The sequence below is a fragment of the Papio anubis genome, chromosome 19 (assembly GCF_008728515.1).
Source record: "Papio anubis isolate 15944 chromosome 19, Panubis1.0, whole genome shotgun sequence".
Taxonomy (NCBI): domain Eukaryota; kingdom Metazoa; phylum Chordata; class Mammalia; order Primates; family Cercopithecidae; genus Papio; species Papio anubis.
In genome coordinates, this window is record NC_044994.1 from 67,266,193 (window position 1) to 67,280,829 (window position 14,637).

At 49.7% G+C, this 14,637-nt stretch overlaps 1 long non-coding RNA gene across 1 annotated transcript; it reads left to right on the forward strand.

The window, feature by feature from the left end:
* Window positions 1-3,434: 3,434 nt before the first annotated feature.
* LOC108583147 lies at window positions 3,435-12,461 on the forward strand. Its single transcript, XR_001897482.3, has 3 exons — window positions 3,435-4,704; window positions 7,242-7,398; window positions 9,075-12,461. It is a non-coding gene; the product is annotated as an uncharacterized LOC108583147 (long non-coding RNA).
* Window positions 12,462-14,637: the final 2,176 nt, after the last annotated feature.

The window sequence follows — 14,637 nt, forward strand, 5'->3', positions numbered from 1 at the left end:
CTTTCAGGTAGGCATCTGGTGTCCACCTAGGGAGCCAGTTACACGGGTGAAGGGAAACTGGGCAGGGAAATTCGCAGGGGAGTGTCTTCCAGCCACAGAGGCAGAAGCCAAGGCAGTGGCAGGCACTGCAGCTCCCAGGATTACGGCTCCCAGGATTACGGCTCCCAGGATTATAGCTCCCAGGATTACGGCTCCCAGGATTACGTGTGTGGAACGGGCCAGCAAGTGAGACGGGCCTGCAAAATGGCACAGCTGGAATCTGCAGGTGGAGACGACTCCAGACTGGGTGCATGGTGCCTCCGTTACCTTCAACAGTCCACAGGGACGTGCCAGCGTCCCTGCTTCCTGCCCTGGGGCTTCAGATGGCTGTTGGGTCACTCAAGCAGAACTAGAAACCTCTGTGCGACTCAACCAAACATGGTGGTCTAAATACAACGTTGGTAAAAACATTCTATTTCTCTGAACATTAAGGCCGTTTCTCATAACGAAATCAGAGCCCTACGTACATGATCGTTGATGTCATATTGCAAAGTACAATCCATTAAACGTGGTGCATGTTGGCATTTAGGGCTCAAAGGGGAAGTAGTGTGAAAAGAGAACTGCCCTAAGAAATGAAACTCTTGCTCCAGTCCTGGCTCTGAAATGCTCCCTGAGACCCTCAGCTAGTCGTTTCACTCGGGGTGATCAATTCCAAGATGAGGAGGATAATTTCTAGACTCCCCCAACAATGCAGCCTCAGAGTGTGACGGTAACCCTGAAAGCTGTAAAACTTGAATCTGAGATTCAGGATATGGACATGGAACAATGGACCAGAATGCCCATTATTCTACGGAATTCTAAGAAATGCCCAGAATCCTGAAAAAAGACATCTTAGACTTGGGAAGAATGATGAGCTTATCAATCAGTGATTTGGGGACAACTAGATATCCATTTGGAAAGTATAAAATAAAATTTCTTTCTTATCCTTCACACAAAAATAAATCTAAATATCAAAAAAAATACTAAAAAATAAGGGGAATTACATTTAATATTAGAGACAAGGCCTTTCTTAGCATAGCACCAAATTGAGTCAGTGAGAAAAAGTTTAAATCCCTACTAGCAAAGAACGCCAAGAAAACAGTTACAACATAAATGCAAACTCAAAAAATACTTGCAGCATATTACAAAGAGTTAATGTTCATACTATGTAAGGAGCTTCTATAAATCAATAAGAAGAATGCAAAGAGCTCAATGGAAAAATGAACTGCCAATGAACAGGTAAAAATATGAGTAATCTCATTAAGGCTGTAATAAACATTAATGGTTTACACACACACACACACAAACACACACACATTGCTTTGCAGGTAGGCAGAGATGAAAAGGGTGATAATATCCATTGTTTGCAAGGATACAGAAAATGGTTACGTTTGTTGGCTGTTGGTGGGATATTGTTGCAACTTCATTTGGAAAGTAAGTGAGCTATATCTGCCCAAGAGTATGCACGCCCTCTTGTTTGTTAAAGCCAAAAAAAAAAAAAAAAATGAAGTTACGCATGTCTATAAATACTACATTTGTAATTTTAAAAGTAGAATAAATATTTTAAGTTTCCTGGGTGAAAAATAGGATTTTCTCTTTTTGTTTCTATAACCATTTAGTTATTCATTTTAGGAAAACCCAATATATGAAAAACCCAAATTTAAAGCTACAATTAAATAGAGGTCATTTATTTCATATACAACGTGACACACATTGCAGCCCTTAAATAACACCCTGAGATGTCCTGAGATCACCTGGTTTTGAGTCACTGCCAACCTTTAATGCTAAAATATTAAAAGTTACTGCCCACGAAAATAAATCCAATGTGAAGATAAAGCTTTGTTTAAACTTTTATGCAAGTCAAAACTCAATTTGTACATGATTATCAAAAGCATGTGACTATACATTTCTCATCCCTCTTAAGCACATTGCAAGATCTACTGGCTTGGTCTCCATCATCAAATATACCATGGGATGTAAAAAAGTGTGCCTGGGGAACGGGCGCGGTGGCTCACGCCGGTAATCCCAGCACTTTGCGAGGCCGAGGGGGGCAGATCACTGGGTCAGGAGATGGAGACCATCCTGGCTAACACGGTGAAACCCCGTCTCTACTGAAAATACAAAAAATTAGCTGGGCATGGTGGCGGGTGCCTATCGTCCCAGCTATTTCGGAGGCTGAGGCAGGAGAATGGTGTCAACCCGGGAGGCAGGGAGCCGAGATCTCGCCACTGCACTCCAGCCCGGGCAACAGAGTGAGACTCCGTCTCAAAAAAAAAAAAAAAACCAAAAAAAAAAGTTGCCTCGGTTTGGAGATTTTTCCAAACAACTCTCTTCATGTCTTAAGGGAAGGGTTTAGGGCAGCATGCTTTCCTTCTTTAGACAGCCATCCATCTATTCGTCTGTCCACCAATCAGGATTTATTGACGGCCTGTGGCAGTAAGGTTGGTGTTTGGTACTGAGGGAGAGAGTAGTTAGGAGGACAGGTTTTGTCCTCAAAGGAGGCCGCAGTCTCCTAAGGAGATGTTATCTGTATACCTGACAGCACATGCATGTTTCTGGCAGCACGCATGCCGCAGTGCTTTAGAACACGGCTCAAGATTTTCTTGAAAAGGCCAGAGAGTAGACATTTTAGACTTTTCAGGTCAGAGGGTCTCTGTCACAGCTACTCAACATTGCCATCGTACCATGAAAGCAGCCATAGAAAGTGCATAAGCACATGGATGCAGCTGTGTACCAATAAAACTTTATTCACAGAAACAAGTGATGGGCCACATTGCCCAATGGGTTGTAGTTGGTCATACTTTAGAAGGTTAGAGACAGGAGTCAGCTGGAGCTGGGGCCATGTGGAAAGGCATTATGAGGAAGACAATAGCTGCTGCGCTGAGTCTCAAAGATGAGATGATTAGGGAAAGTCAGGATATGTCGAAAGCCCAGTGTGGAGGGAGAAAACGGAGGACTGACAAAGGCAGGTGCAACCTAGGGTTCGGGGCAGTAAACAGCTCAGTTAGAAGGGACGAACCATGGCAAGGTGGCGTGGGCAGCCCTGTGTGGGGGTGGCCTGGCTACCCAGACTGACCAAATTTTCTTTATTCATCAAGCTAGTGGGTTGGAAACCTTTTTTATTTTTATTTATTTATTTATTTTTGGAGACAGAGTTTCGCTCTTGTTGCCCAGGCTGGAGTGCAGTGGCGCAATCTCAGCTCACGGCAACCTCTGCCTCCTGGGTTCAAGCGATTCTCCTGCCTCAGCCTCTCGAGTAGCTGGGATTATAGGCATGTGCCACCACGTCCAGCTAATTTTGTATTTTTTAGTAGAGACGGGGTTTTGTCATGTTGGTCAGGCTAGTCTTGAACTCCTGACCTCAAGTGATCCACCCACCTCGGTCTCCCAAAGTGCTGGGATTACAGGCTTGAGCCACCGTGCTCAGTCTGGAAACATTTTTTAAAGGAGGGAAAATTATTTTCAAAATAACTCTTATGATGAGACCTGGTATAAAAATGAAGAAATACAGAGCTTCTCTGAATAGGGTGGAGTATCTGGCAGTGGGGACTCTGAGCTGTGACTCCTTGACCGTCACCTCCCCTAGAGGCACTTCTAGGGCCTGCTGGGGCAGGAGACCACAGTCATAAAATCCTCCTGTAAACACTGAGGATCCCTAGACATTGTTGAGCCAGCAGAGGGGCGTGGTCAGAGAGCGGGTGGAGCAGTTGGGTCTGAATCCTGGAGGGAAGTGACGCTGCTTCAACGAATGCGTCTCACAGAAAGTCAAAGTCATCCGTAAAGCAGTCCTTCTGAGGCCAAGACACGGAGGCAGGAATGGTAAGCAGAGGAGAGCCGGGGCGCTGCTCACACACGTCTGGAGGGACCGCAGCTTTCAGGGCTGGGACAGAGATCTTTTGTGGATGGGAGAAAACATCACAGTCATCTCTCAATCAATAGAAGCGGCATTTGTGACAGGAAGAGAAAAGATCAACTTGACACCAGACTCAAATGACTGGACACTTTCAAAGTAGCAGAACCTGAAAACAAACCCCCCAAGTACCAAAAGAGCCCCTTTTGGTACTTGGAGAGCCCCTACATGTTAGTTCTGAGAAGTTATTTATTTTGTAATCCCAGATGACCCATATCGCACAAAGCTGCGGGATCACCGAGAAATCCTGCCTCTGTCCTTTCTTAACTGTGCAAACCTGGGTAAGGAGCGGCCACTCGGAGGCTCGGTTTTCTCATCTAGAAAACGCACACTGCAGGATGGGAATGATGACCAAACGGGCGAGGCTTGGGAAGCCCCGAATTCAGTTCCCGGCTCACAGCAGGCACGTGATCCTTGCGGTGGTTGTCATTAACCAAGCCCACCTTGTGCATCTGGACATTTCAGTCATATTTGCTGCTGAGGGAAAATGCACACCATTCCTTTCCTGTACCTACATGTGTTCTGTTACAGGACTGGCCACGCCAGCCAAATTTGACTTTCTCCATAGACTGTTTTTGGGAGCCTACTGACACCTTGCTGAACTGCAGGAGGCTTTTGGTTCAAGTTCATGGAATATTTTCATCCACAATCTGGAAGCTGTCTGGCAAATTTTGGCTTCCTCTTCCACCAGTGGCAGACATTACTCACTGATCACAGAGTTCCTCCCGGCTGTGTCAGGATGTGCTCTCACAGTCCTTCTTAACACATCGCTCCAGGTAACTTTTATCCATCTATCAGAGGCGACCCTTAACTTGCCACTGATTTGCCATTCTTGGGCTACAAAGTAGAAGTGGGGGTGGGGACATTCCTGAACCTGCCTGATTTCACGCAGGCTTCACCCCATTGCTGTTCTAAGCACTGCTGCTCACCAGGATTTCCTTGCACTGCCTGCACGGGTGCTGCTTAGCATCTGAGAGCTGATGGGTAAGGAGCAGAGGGGCGTGTAGTCAGTCAGTGGATTACAGTTTCTTTCCTTTCCTTCCTTCTTTCCTTTCTTTCTTTCCTTTTTCCTTTCCTTCCTTTCCTTTCTCTCTTTCTTTCTTTCTTTCTTTCTCTTTCTTTCTTTCTTTCTCTCTTTCTTTCTTTTTCTTTCTTCTCACTCTGTCACCCAGGCTGCAGTGTGGTGGCATAATCTCAGCTCACTGCAACCTCCGCCTTCTGGGTTCAAGCGATTGTCCTGTCTCAGCCTCCCAAGTAGCTGGGATTACAGGTGCCTGCCACCCTGCCTGGCTAATCTTTATATTTTTAGTAGAGATGGGGTTTCACCACATTGGCCAGGCTGGTCTCGAACTCCTGGCCTCAATAATCTGCCTGCCTCGGCCTCCCAAAGTGCTGGGACTACAGGTGTGAGCACAGCACCCTGCCGGATTATAGTTTCTAAGATCATTGGCAAAAGGTTACATCAGGCTGGTGCCTCAGTGAACCCGAGAACACAGCAACGTTCCTGCTCAGCATCTCTCCTTGGTGATCTTTCTTGCCTCTCCCTGTCACTGCCCTCTTCATTTATGGGTATTAATTTCCTCATCTACCAATGGAAGAAATCATCTAGATCAGTGATTTTCAAACGTCTCTTTATAGCCACAGCCTTCTTCATTCAAGTCACATGTGGCTTGGTGTATTAGTGTCCTAGGACTGACAGGACGAAGAGCCACAAACAGAATGTGTTAAACAGCAGACAGGCACTCTCTCACAGCTCTGGAGGACAAGGTGTCGGCAGGGCTGGTTCCTTCCGAGGGCAGGAGGGAGAAGCTGCTCCAGGCCTCTCTCCCAGCTGCTGGGGGTTGCCGGCAGCCGGGCCTTCCTTGGCTCGTGGAAGCATCATCGTGGCCTCTGCCTTCATCTTTGCCTGCATGTCCCTGTGCGCCTGTCTGTCGAATTTCCCATTTATAATGAGGACACAGTCCTATTGGATTAAGAACCACCCTGGTGACCTCATCTTCATGAATTATGTCTGCAATGACCCTATTTCCAAATAAGCTCACATTCTGAAGTAGTGGGGGTTAGGACTTCAAAATATGAATTAGGGGGTGGGCACAAATAACATTTCAACACACAACATTTGGGAAGTTTGCTTTGAAACGTAGATTTTTAAAAGCTGCTTCCATTGTAGTCATGTAGAAGGCTGAGAACCTGGCCCCGAGGCCTTGCTCTCGGCTCCAGCTGAAGATCTGCAGGCATTTCTTTGGAGCATAGTTTAGAATTCACCATATTTGTATAGTAAAGAATTAACCTGACCCAAAATGTCTAGCTCTGGCCTTGCCTCCTAGGAGATGATGTCCAGAAGTGTCTTTGTGAACTTGGGAGCCTGTAGTGGGGGCTCTGGGCCCCCCAGCATCTGTTCTACCTGCGGAGGGGCTGGAGTCTACAAGTCACAGGCAGCACAGGCGGCCACACCCACGTGATTGAGTCCCATTGAAAACCCCGGGTACTGAGGCTTGGGGGAGCTTCTGTGTGGGTTGTCACGCCCACATCCAGCGGAGTCCTGCTGTCCCCAACCCCGCGAAACAACGGGAAGCTCATGCCTCGTCTCTTGGGACCCTGTCCAACGCCTCTCTTCCCTGGGCTGATTGTAGGCTGAAGTGCTGTGGCTCTAATGGCTTCCTGTGAGTTCCGCGAGCCTTTCTAGCAATGATCAGACCTGAGGGAGGGCCTGGAAAGCCCGAATCTCTGCAGATGATGTCAGAAGTCAGGGCGGTATTTTGGAGATGGCTTCCTAACCTCATAAGACAAGATTTTTCTTCTTTTTTCAATGGATAATTTTCAAACCCGCACAAAAGAAGACAAAAATGCCATGACTGCCAGGTGATCATCAGCCCTCACAACGTCATGGCTGGGCCTGCCTTGTCACATGGCCATCCACCCCTCGGCACACCATATTGTTTATATTTCCTGATGAAGGCTCTTTTGCTTCTTGTCAACCTTAGGTTTTTGATTCTTTATTCCTCTTTATTTTCCCTCCTCCTTTACTCTCTGGAGCTGTCTCTCTTTTTCTCTCCCTTTCTTCCTCCACCAGTTTTCCCTCCCACTGTTCTCCAACACATTCATAACTTCCATCCTACTCTTCTTTCCTTGCTTCCTCTTTTCCTCCAAATTATAAATCACCATGGCATGGAGGTGAACAAATTTCATTTACCAAATTCATTTGTTTCCTGTTTTTAGTTTCAAAATCAGATGAGCTTAGAAAGGAAAAAGAAAACTAAATGAAGTTGTCTCCCAATTCTTTACCTTTTCTTCGTCTTCTCCCTGCGTCCAGTCCTTATCAGTGGCATCCAATGAAAAAAGACAGCCCCTTTATGCCAGGGAGAGAGAAGGTCACACTCTCGGGTGGATCGTTGCTGGCCAAGGATCCATCCAGTGAACCTATGGGGTTCAAATCGGGTACACCTTGAGAGCAGCCGGAACTCTCACAGGTACGGGCCGCGAGCTGGGTGGTGAGCGTGGGAGCTGACACTCCACTGGTTCTAGGTTCCCAGCTTGACACGGATGGGGAGGTCGCTAGCTCCTGGAAAATGCAATGGAATATGAGCAACCTAGAAAAGGGATGGTCTGTTGTACAAACAGGAGGTGGTTTCATAGGGATAGTCAGGGTCATAAAAAAGAAAATTTTGCAAAACCCTGTCCTACCAGCAAGACTGTTTACCCTCTATTGAGAACTAGGATTAGTGCTTTAAAAACATCTTTGCATTTGTTCTTTCCCAGCGATCAGTCATTAGGAGGCAGAAATAATAAATGGGCAGAAGTGAGTCGGACAAGAACTGTGGGGCTCATTCCGTGACAGAGGTACGCCCACGTGGCCGGAGCTGGTTCTGGAAAGGTCACTGGATTCCTCCTGGTAATCACTGGAGGGCTCTGTCCATCACTCCAGGGCCTGCGCCTGCACTCGGTGCACAAGGGGGCCCTTTGGCCTTCTCCACGCTTTACGACAGAGGGGAGGGTGCCCAGAGAGGACTGAGGGAAAGGGTAGCACGATTTTTAAACACTAACAATGAAGAGAAGCGATTACGGGATGCACGTGGCCACTCTCGGGCCTTGGCCCAAATAAGTAGGAGAGAAGATCGGGAGCGGTGCTGCTATTTCACAAGTTTGCATTCATTTTTTTCTAAACCTTATGCCAGCAAGCCTGTAAGGTGCTGGCATGTGCCTCATTTTAAAGATGGGAGTGATGGGCACAGTGCACAGCCACACACGTGGGAGGGGTTTGAGCCACGCCCAGCTTTCCCCACTGCACTCAGAGCATTTGGAGAGCGGGAGGGAGGGGAGGACAGGGAGGCTGGGAGCACGACCAGGCAGAAGGCACCCGGTCCCGGGCAGAGCCTGCAGCTCACAGGCCCTCCTCCCTCGGCTGGATTCCCAGATCCTCGCCTTCGAGTCGCGGTGATTAAGAAGGGCCATCTGGGAACAGATGCTGTGCTAATATATGCCCTGAGAAGCGGGTCTTGGGCAGTCCCACTGCAGGCTGGCAACCCCCAGGTCAGCCTGTTTCTTTCTTACCTGCCGTTCACTGGGGCTCCCGGGTGGTTTATGTCATGTGTGGTAAAGGAATGACCATAAAAAGCCTGCCCTGGTTTGGTCATTCTGAGCTGGCCACCAGGGACTCACAAAGGGCTTGCAGAGCCGGGGCGGAGCATAAATCCCTGGGTTGACCTGGGAGGGCCAGGCTGGACCAACGTCCCTGCTGGGCCAGGCTCCACGTGGCCGGCTGCGGGAGCCTCTCTCTGGACACCTGCCTGCCTGACTCCTGGCCCCCACCCCATCTGCAGCACACCAGGCATGGCAGGGCAGCCGGGCAGGGGCTCCTGACCAGCGTCCTCCCGCCGGAGGCAGGCAGCACCTCTCGGCAGTCAGCAGCGGAGTCAGGCGCCCATCATGGCTGGGAGGGCAGCTGACTGGTCTGGTCCCAACCCCACCTGCACAGAAGGAGCTGCTGCACCAGGGAGTCCTGGGCCATTAGCAGGGCCCTCCCGGAGCCAGAGCCAGAGAAGTGAGGGGCCAAGTCAACTCCAGGCCAGACGCAGACCCGGGGGCAGAGCTCAGGCGCCCTCTCCTTCCATCTCAGTACAGCACCCTGTTCCTCCTCCCTCTGCAGGCCATCTCCATGTTTTCTTACTGAGATCGTCACGGGTGAACCCCGAGGGGCTGCTCTGTCCTTGCGCTGCTGAGACCCCGTGGAGGGAAATGAACCGCTTTTCCCAATCACAGCAATGAAACTAGCGCAGGGACCACTCACCCAGCCCCAGGAAGGACGCCGGCCTGGGTGGGAAGGACACCGGCCTGGGTGGGAAGGCGCGGGGTTCCCAGTGCTGACCCACTGTGGGGCTCTCCGCTGGCAGAGTCTCAGTTACCAGGTGACCTGGATGTGTGAGTGTGCTTGCGTGTGTAGGTTGTGTGGCTGTGTGAGTGTGAAGCAGGTGTGAGTGTGAACTGGGTGTGAAGCATGTTTGGTTTTGTGAGTGAATGTGATGTGACTCATGAGCATGTTTGTGAGTGTGGATCGAGTGTGTGGATCCAATGCATGAATCATGTGTGTGTGGATCCTGTGTGAGCATCCTGTGTTTTGTGCTTGTGAGTGCGGACCCTGTGTGAGTGTGAATCCTGTGTGTTTGTGGGTGTAGACCCTGGTGAGTGTGAATCCTGTGTGTCTGTGAATCTCAAGTGTGTTTTGTGTTTGCGAGTGTGGACTTTATATGAGCCTGAATTGCATGCATGGCTGTGTGAGTGTGAGTGTGCATTTGCGTGAGTGTGCAAGTGTGAGCGTGCGTTTGTGTGAATGTGTGAGTGTGAGCGTGCATTTGCGTGAGTGTGCAAGTATGAGTGTGCATTTGCGTGAGTGTGTCAGTGTGAGTGTGCACTGGCACCCGGCTCATGGGGCACCTCTCCAGTCCTTGCAGGTGGGTGAGGATGTGGCGTGGAGGGAGGCCGAGACCTGCACCAGGAGGGAGGTGCGGAGTCTCTGTGTCTGACCCCAGGAACTTCCCAGCTCCGGGCTCACAGGTGGCAGTGGCCACTGGACCCCACCTGGGCCCCTTACCACTCTGCAGTCCCTCATCGCCAGCTCCCTTGTTTGGCTGCTTTGGCTCAGCCCATGGGTTCAGGATGGAGCCGGGGCAGGGGCTGTGCAGGACATTGGCAGCAGGAGCTGACTGGCCAGTGGCCCTCTGTGCTGAGGCTGTCCGCAGTCATCCACCTAGGGAAGATATGATCGCCTCAGGGAGGCCACCTCCTGGCACCAGCCCCTCGCCAGCCCCTTGCTAGCCCCAGGCCCCAGCAGGAGTCACAGCCTCCCCGGGGCCTCCCCTGGGCCTCCGTCGGGCCTCCCTGGTGGGTGGGTGCTCCCTTGCCTGACCAGGCTGTCATGCGCAGAGCCCCACACCAGGGACAGGTGGCCGTGACTGACAGGGCCTCTGTGCCTGTACAAAGCGGGCAGCTGGCGACCTTTGTAAGGGGAGAGGCCCATTCCTTGTGGCATGTCTTTCCCACCCTCAGGCCTGTGCATTCCACACTGAGCATGACACTCATTTTCTAGACGAGAAATGTTAGGACTTCAGTGCACGCCAGAGCCTTGTACAACCAACAGCTTTTGACATCGTGGAAGTGAAACGTCTCAGGTCTATTAACACCGGGGAAGGGACAGACCTGCTGCCTGTGAGGACACCTGCCATTCCAGCTGCACCACAGGCCACAGTGCAGCCGAATCCCGGACCACCAACCCCCTGAACCCAGGTTAGACAGAGAAATAAAATTCTAGATCCTTCCCTGTAGGCATCTTACCTGCAGGGCTAGCACCCGATGTCATTATCATGCTGGTAAATGTGAGATCCTGGCCTGTGTCCATCTGAAAGTGTCACTTAGGAACTGCAGCCCACCTGGTGATCTTCAAGGAAACCAGCCGTAGCGGGGTCTGGGCGCAGACCACCTGCTCAGCGCCACTGTCCAGGGATGTGAGTGTAAGACAGGGGGGCTGGCCAGCTCTTTTGCCTCGGAAACGTGCATTTTGGTTAGATGGAAACACTAAGGTGGAGGTGTGCAGGCTCCCAGATGTAACATGTCGGCATCCCAGAAGGAAGTGCGAGCGCTGTGTGTTTCCACGGCCTCTTGTAGTCCCTTTGCACCCCACCTAAAGACAACCAGTAGACACAGCCTGTCTTCACACAGCATGGCAGGGTGCCATGAAGCTGGGCAGTGCCATCACTGATATTGTGGTTATGCTGTGGTTTTCATAACCCCAGAGAAAATATTAGAATGAGAAAAAGGGCTCTGCTTTCCCGTTTGACAGGACTACCGTATTTACACAAAAATCCAGCCTTCTGGCCAAAGGAAAATAGGAAATGACGTGCTATTATCGACGGCCAATCATTGAAAGTCCTTTAACAGCCACATTTCATGGAGGTGTAACCTCAATCCTTTTCCCATCAAGACACGAAAGTTAACTCTGATAGATTCTAATAACAAGCAAATATTTCCTCAAATAAGATGAAAGGGTCTGTTGTGCAAGAACCACGAAGGATTTCCATTCTCCAAGGCCCGGGAACATTTTCCTTCAGGATAGGAATTGTCCCCAAGTCCCTTTCCCCTGCAGACACACTCCATGGCGGAGGTGTGTCACTGTGGGCGGAGAGCCTTTCTTTCTCAGCAGTTCCAGCTCTGGCATTGGGCATGTGTGGTGAGTGCTGAGGAAGGGGCTGGACACAAAGTGTCCTGGGTGTGGGAGGGAAAGAAGGACGGGGGGACCCTACAGAGTCCATGTCACATCCCTGCGTGGAGGGGAAGGGCAGCTATTGCGAGGACAATCTGCAGCATTGACACTCACTGAGTTTTACAGGAATGAAAGAAAGAGAGGGAGGGGAAAGAGTGCCCAGAAGCCTGTGTGCCCCTGTGGGCCTGTGGCCACCTGAGCACAGTGGACTTCTCTGCCCTTCCCCTGGCAATGAGTGGGGTCTGTCCTGTGTGCTGGGCACAGCCATTTTCCCAGCAGGAAAAAGGCTATGAAAGGCTGAGAGGACAGAGGACTTGAGGGGCCTCCCGTGGGCCTCGTCAGCACCTCTGCACCGCCCCCTTTGCCCCCACCTTATGCCAACTTCTCTGGACTTTGGTGTGGGTTGAGGAGTAGAGAGTCGGGAGGAGCTAGGTGGCAGGAGGGAGGGTTCCACGCTGGAACTTTAGTCCCACACACTGAACCCAGCTTCTCAGCAGTGAGCAGCGCACTCACCAGGAGGAGAAGGGTCCTCTCTGCACACCTGCATCTCAGGTGGGCCATGCAAGAGCGTGAGGAGACGCCTGGGGATCCTTCCTCAAAGTCACGGCCTGGACTGCCCCGCATGCTGAGGCGGGGAAGCCCGAGAGGACCTGGGAGGCTGTTCGGTTCTCCATCTGGTGCCGCATGCAGAGGACCAGGCTGGGTATGTGTGCATGTGTGTGTGTGTGTGCTTGTGTGTGTCCGTGTGTGCTTGTGTACCCATGTGTGTGCTTGTGTGTGCATGTGTGTCCGTGTGTGTGCTTGTATGTGTGTGTGTCCATGTGTGAGTGTGCCTGTGTGTGTGTATATATGGGTCCAAGTGTGTATGTGTCCATGTGTATATATGTGATATGTATTTGTACATATTTGTGGATGTGTGTGTACGTGTGTGTATATGTGTCTGTGTGTTTGTACTTGTAAGTGGTGTGCTTGTGTGCATGTGTATCCATTTGTGTGAGAGTGCTTGTGTGTATGTGTCTGTGTGTGTATGTTTCTGTGTGTGTGTCCATGTGTGTATATGTGCATATGTATTTGTACATGTGTTTGTGGATGCATGTACACATTTGTGTATGTGAGTGTGTGTATATGTGCTTGTGTGTTTTGTGTGTGCAAGTGGTGTGCTTGTGTATGTATCATGTGTATGTGTCCGTGTACATGCACGTGTATTTGTACATGTGTTTGTGTATGTGTGTACACATGTGTATATGAATTTGCGTATATATGCCTTTGTGTGTGTGCATGCTTGTAAGTGGTATCCGTGTGTATGTGTCCATGTGTGTGTGCATGCGTATTTGTATATGTGTTTGTGTATACATGTGTACATATGTGTATGTGTGTGCCTGTGTGTGTCCTTCACATATGTGCATGAGGACTTCCTTGTAATTGGTGTGATGCTCTGGTGTCAGAGGGATCCCGGGACTCTGGGAGCCTAGGTGCAGCTCCCTGCACACATCTCCTTGCTCAGAGCTTCTGGCCTGATCTGACCTCCTCTGATCTCCTTTTCTGGGTCCTGGGAGCACCCCGCTTTGGAAGGACAGTTCCCGTGCTGGCCTCGTGCACTGGGCCACGGTGGATTCACTTCGCAGCGTCGCGGGAATCCAGCTTTCCTCTGCCATCATCCAGCTAACCTGAAACCTGGCGAGAACAACAGCAAGAAAAACTGCTGGGACAGTGAGATGATGGATTTCAAATCATTATGTTTTTGTTGTACTTTTGAATGAGCATTAAAATTCATCTCTGGGAACTGTTGAACAGCAAATGAACAAAACCCGGTAACAGTCCTAATCCTTCTCCTTAATATGTGCACCAGAGGGGGCTGTGCTGTGGGTCTGACTGGGAATATTAACCATTCCAAAATACATTTCAGTTTCATTTTTTAAAAAGGCAAAAATGCCGTACTGTAGATTTCTGCTTCCCTCTAGAAGAAAAAACATGATACTGTTTTAAACTAAACTGCAGCATTGGAAAAAAAAATAAGTGAAATATGTGATGTGGTGTTTTTACCAACTGTCTAAATAAAGGTTTAGTGAGTCACTATGGAAAACAGAAAATCTTCCTTTATTTTAAGAGCTGCAATTTAAGAGTGTTTTTTTTTTTCTTTTTTCTTTTTCTTTTCTTTTTTTTTGTAAATGCAAAAGCTTCCCTTAGGTTTGTAACTTACACATTGCCCATCTGCTAGATCCTTCCTGGCCTGAATGTACAGCAAATCTGAGATTTCATTTTTCAAAAAATGCACTTTGGAAATGTGCCTGTGTGGCCGGCAGCATCTATGCGGATGGAGAGATGGAGCTCTGGGCTCTGGGACCCTCTTCATCCGTGTTCAAAGACATCCTGCGTCTCCAGTCTAAATGTGTGAAGTTGGACCAGCCTGCTGGAGCTCAAACGCAGGGGCGGGAGACGAGGATGCGTCCTTGTTGGGACATCACCTGTTTTCCAAAGTCATGCAGGAAGAACCTGGAGACCACGCCACCCCAGAGCGTCCCGGCTGGTGACCTTGTTCGTCCGTGGGTCTGGGGGCAGCCTGCAGTCGCCAGGCTCCTGAGCTTGAGCTGCTGATCCCGCTGGCTGCAAACACCTCGCCGGGAGGCAGGCTCTCCGTCTTTTATTTTCAGAGGAAACCCTTGGCTTTTCTTTCTCATCCAGACTTTTGCTCCAAAGGCTACAGCCAAAATGCCACTGGTCTGTTAAGCTGACTAAGGTTACACCTCAATTTCTTTTAATGAAGTAGAAACAATTGTCCCGACATCAAACATTACATCCAAGAGCGAGCTTCAAAGGCCCAAGTGGTTTTCACAGCTCCCAACTTATTTTTCTGTCTCAGGATCCCATTATTAATGAACTCATTCGCTTTCGCAAACACAACTGCACAAGTGTTTCCAACCACATCTATAAAACTATTTAATGCACTTTTCGGAAC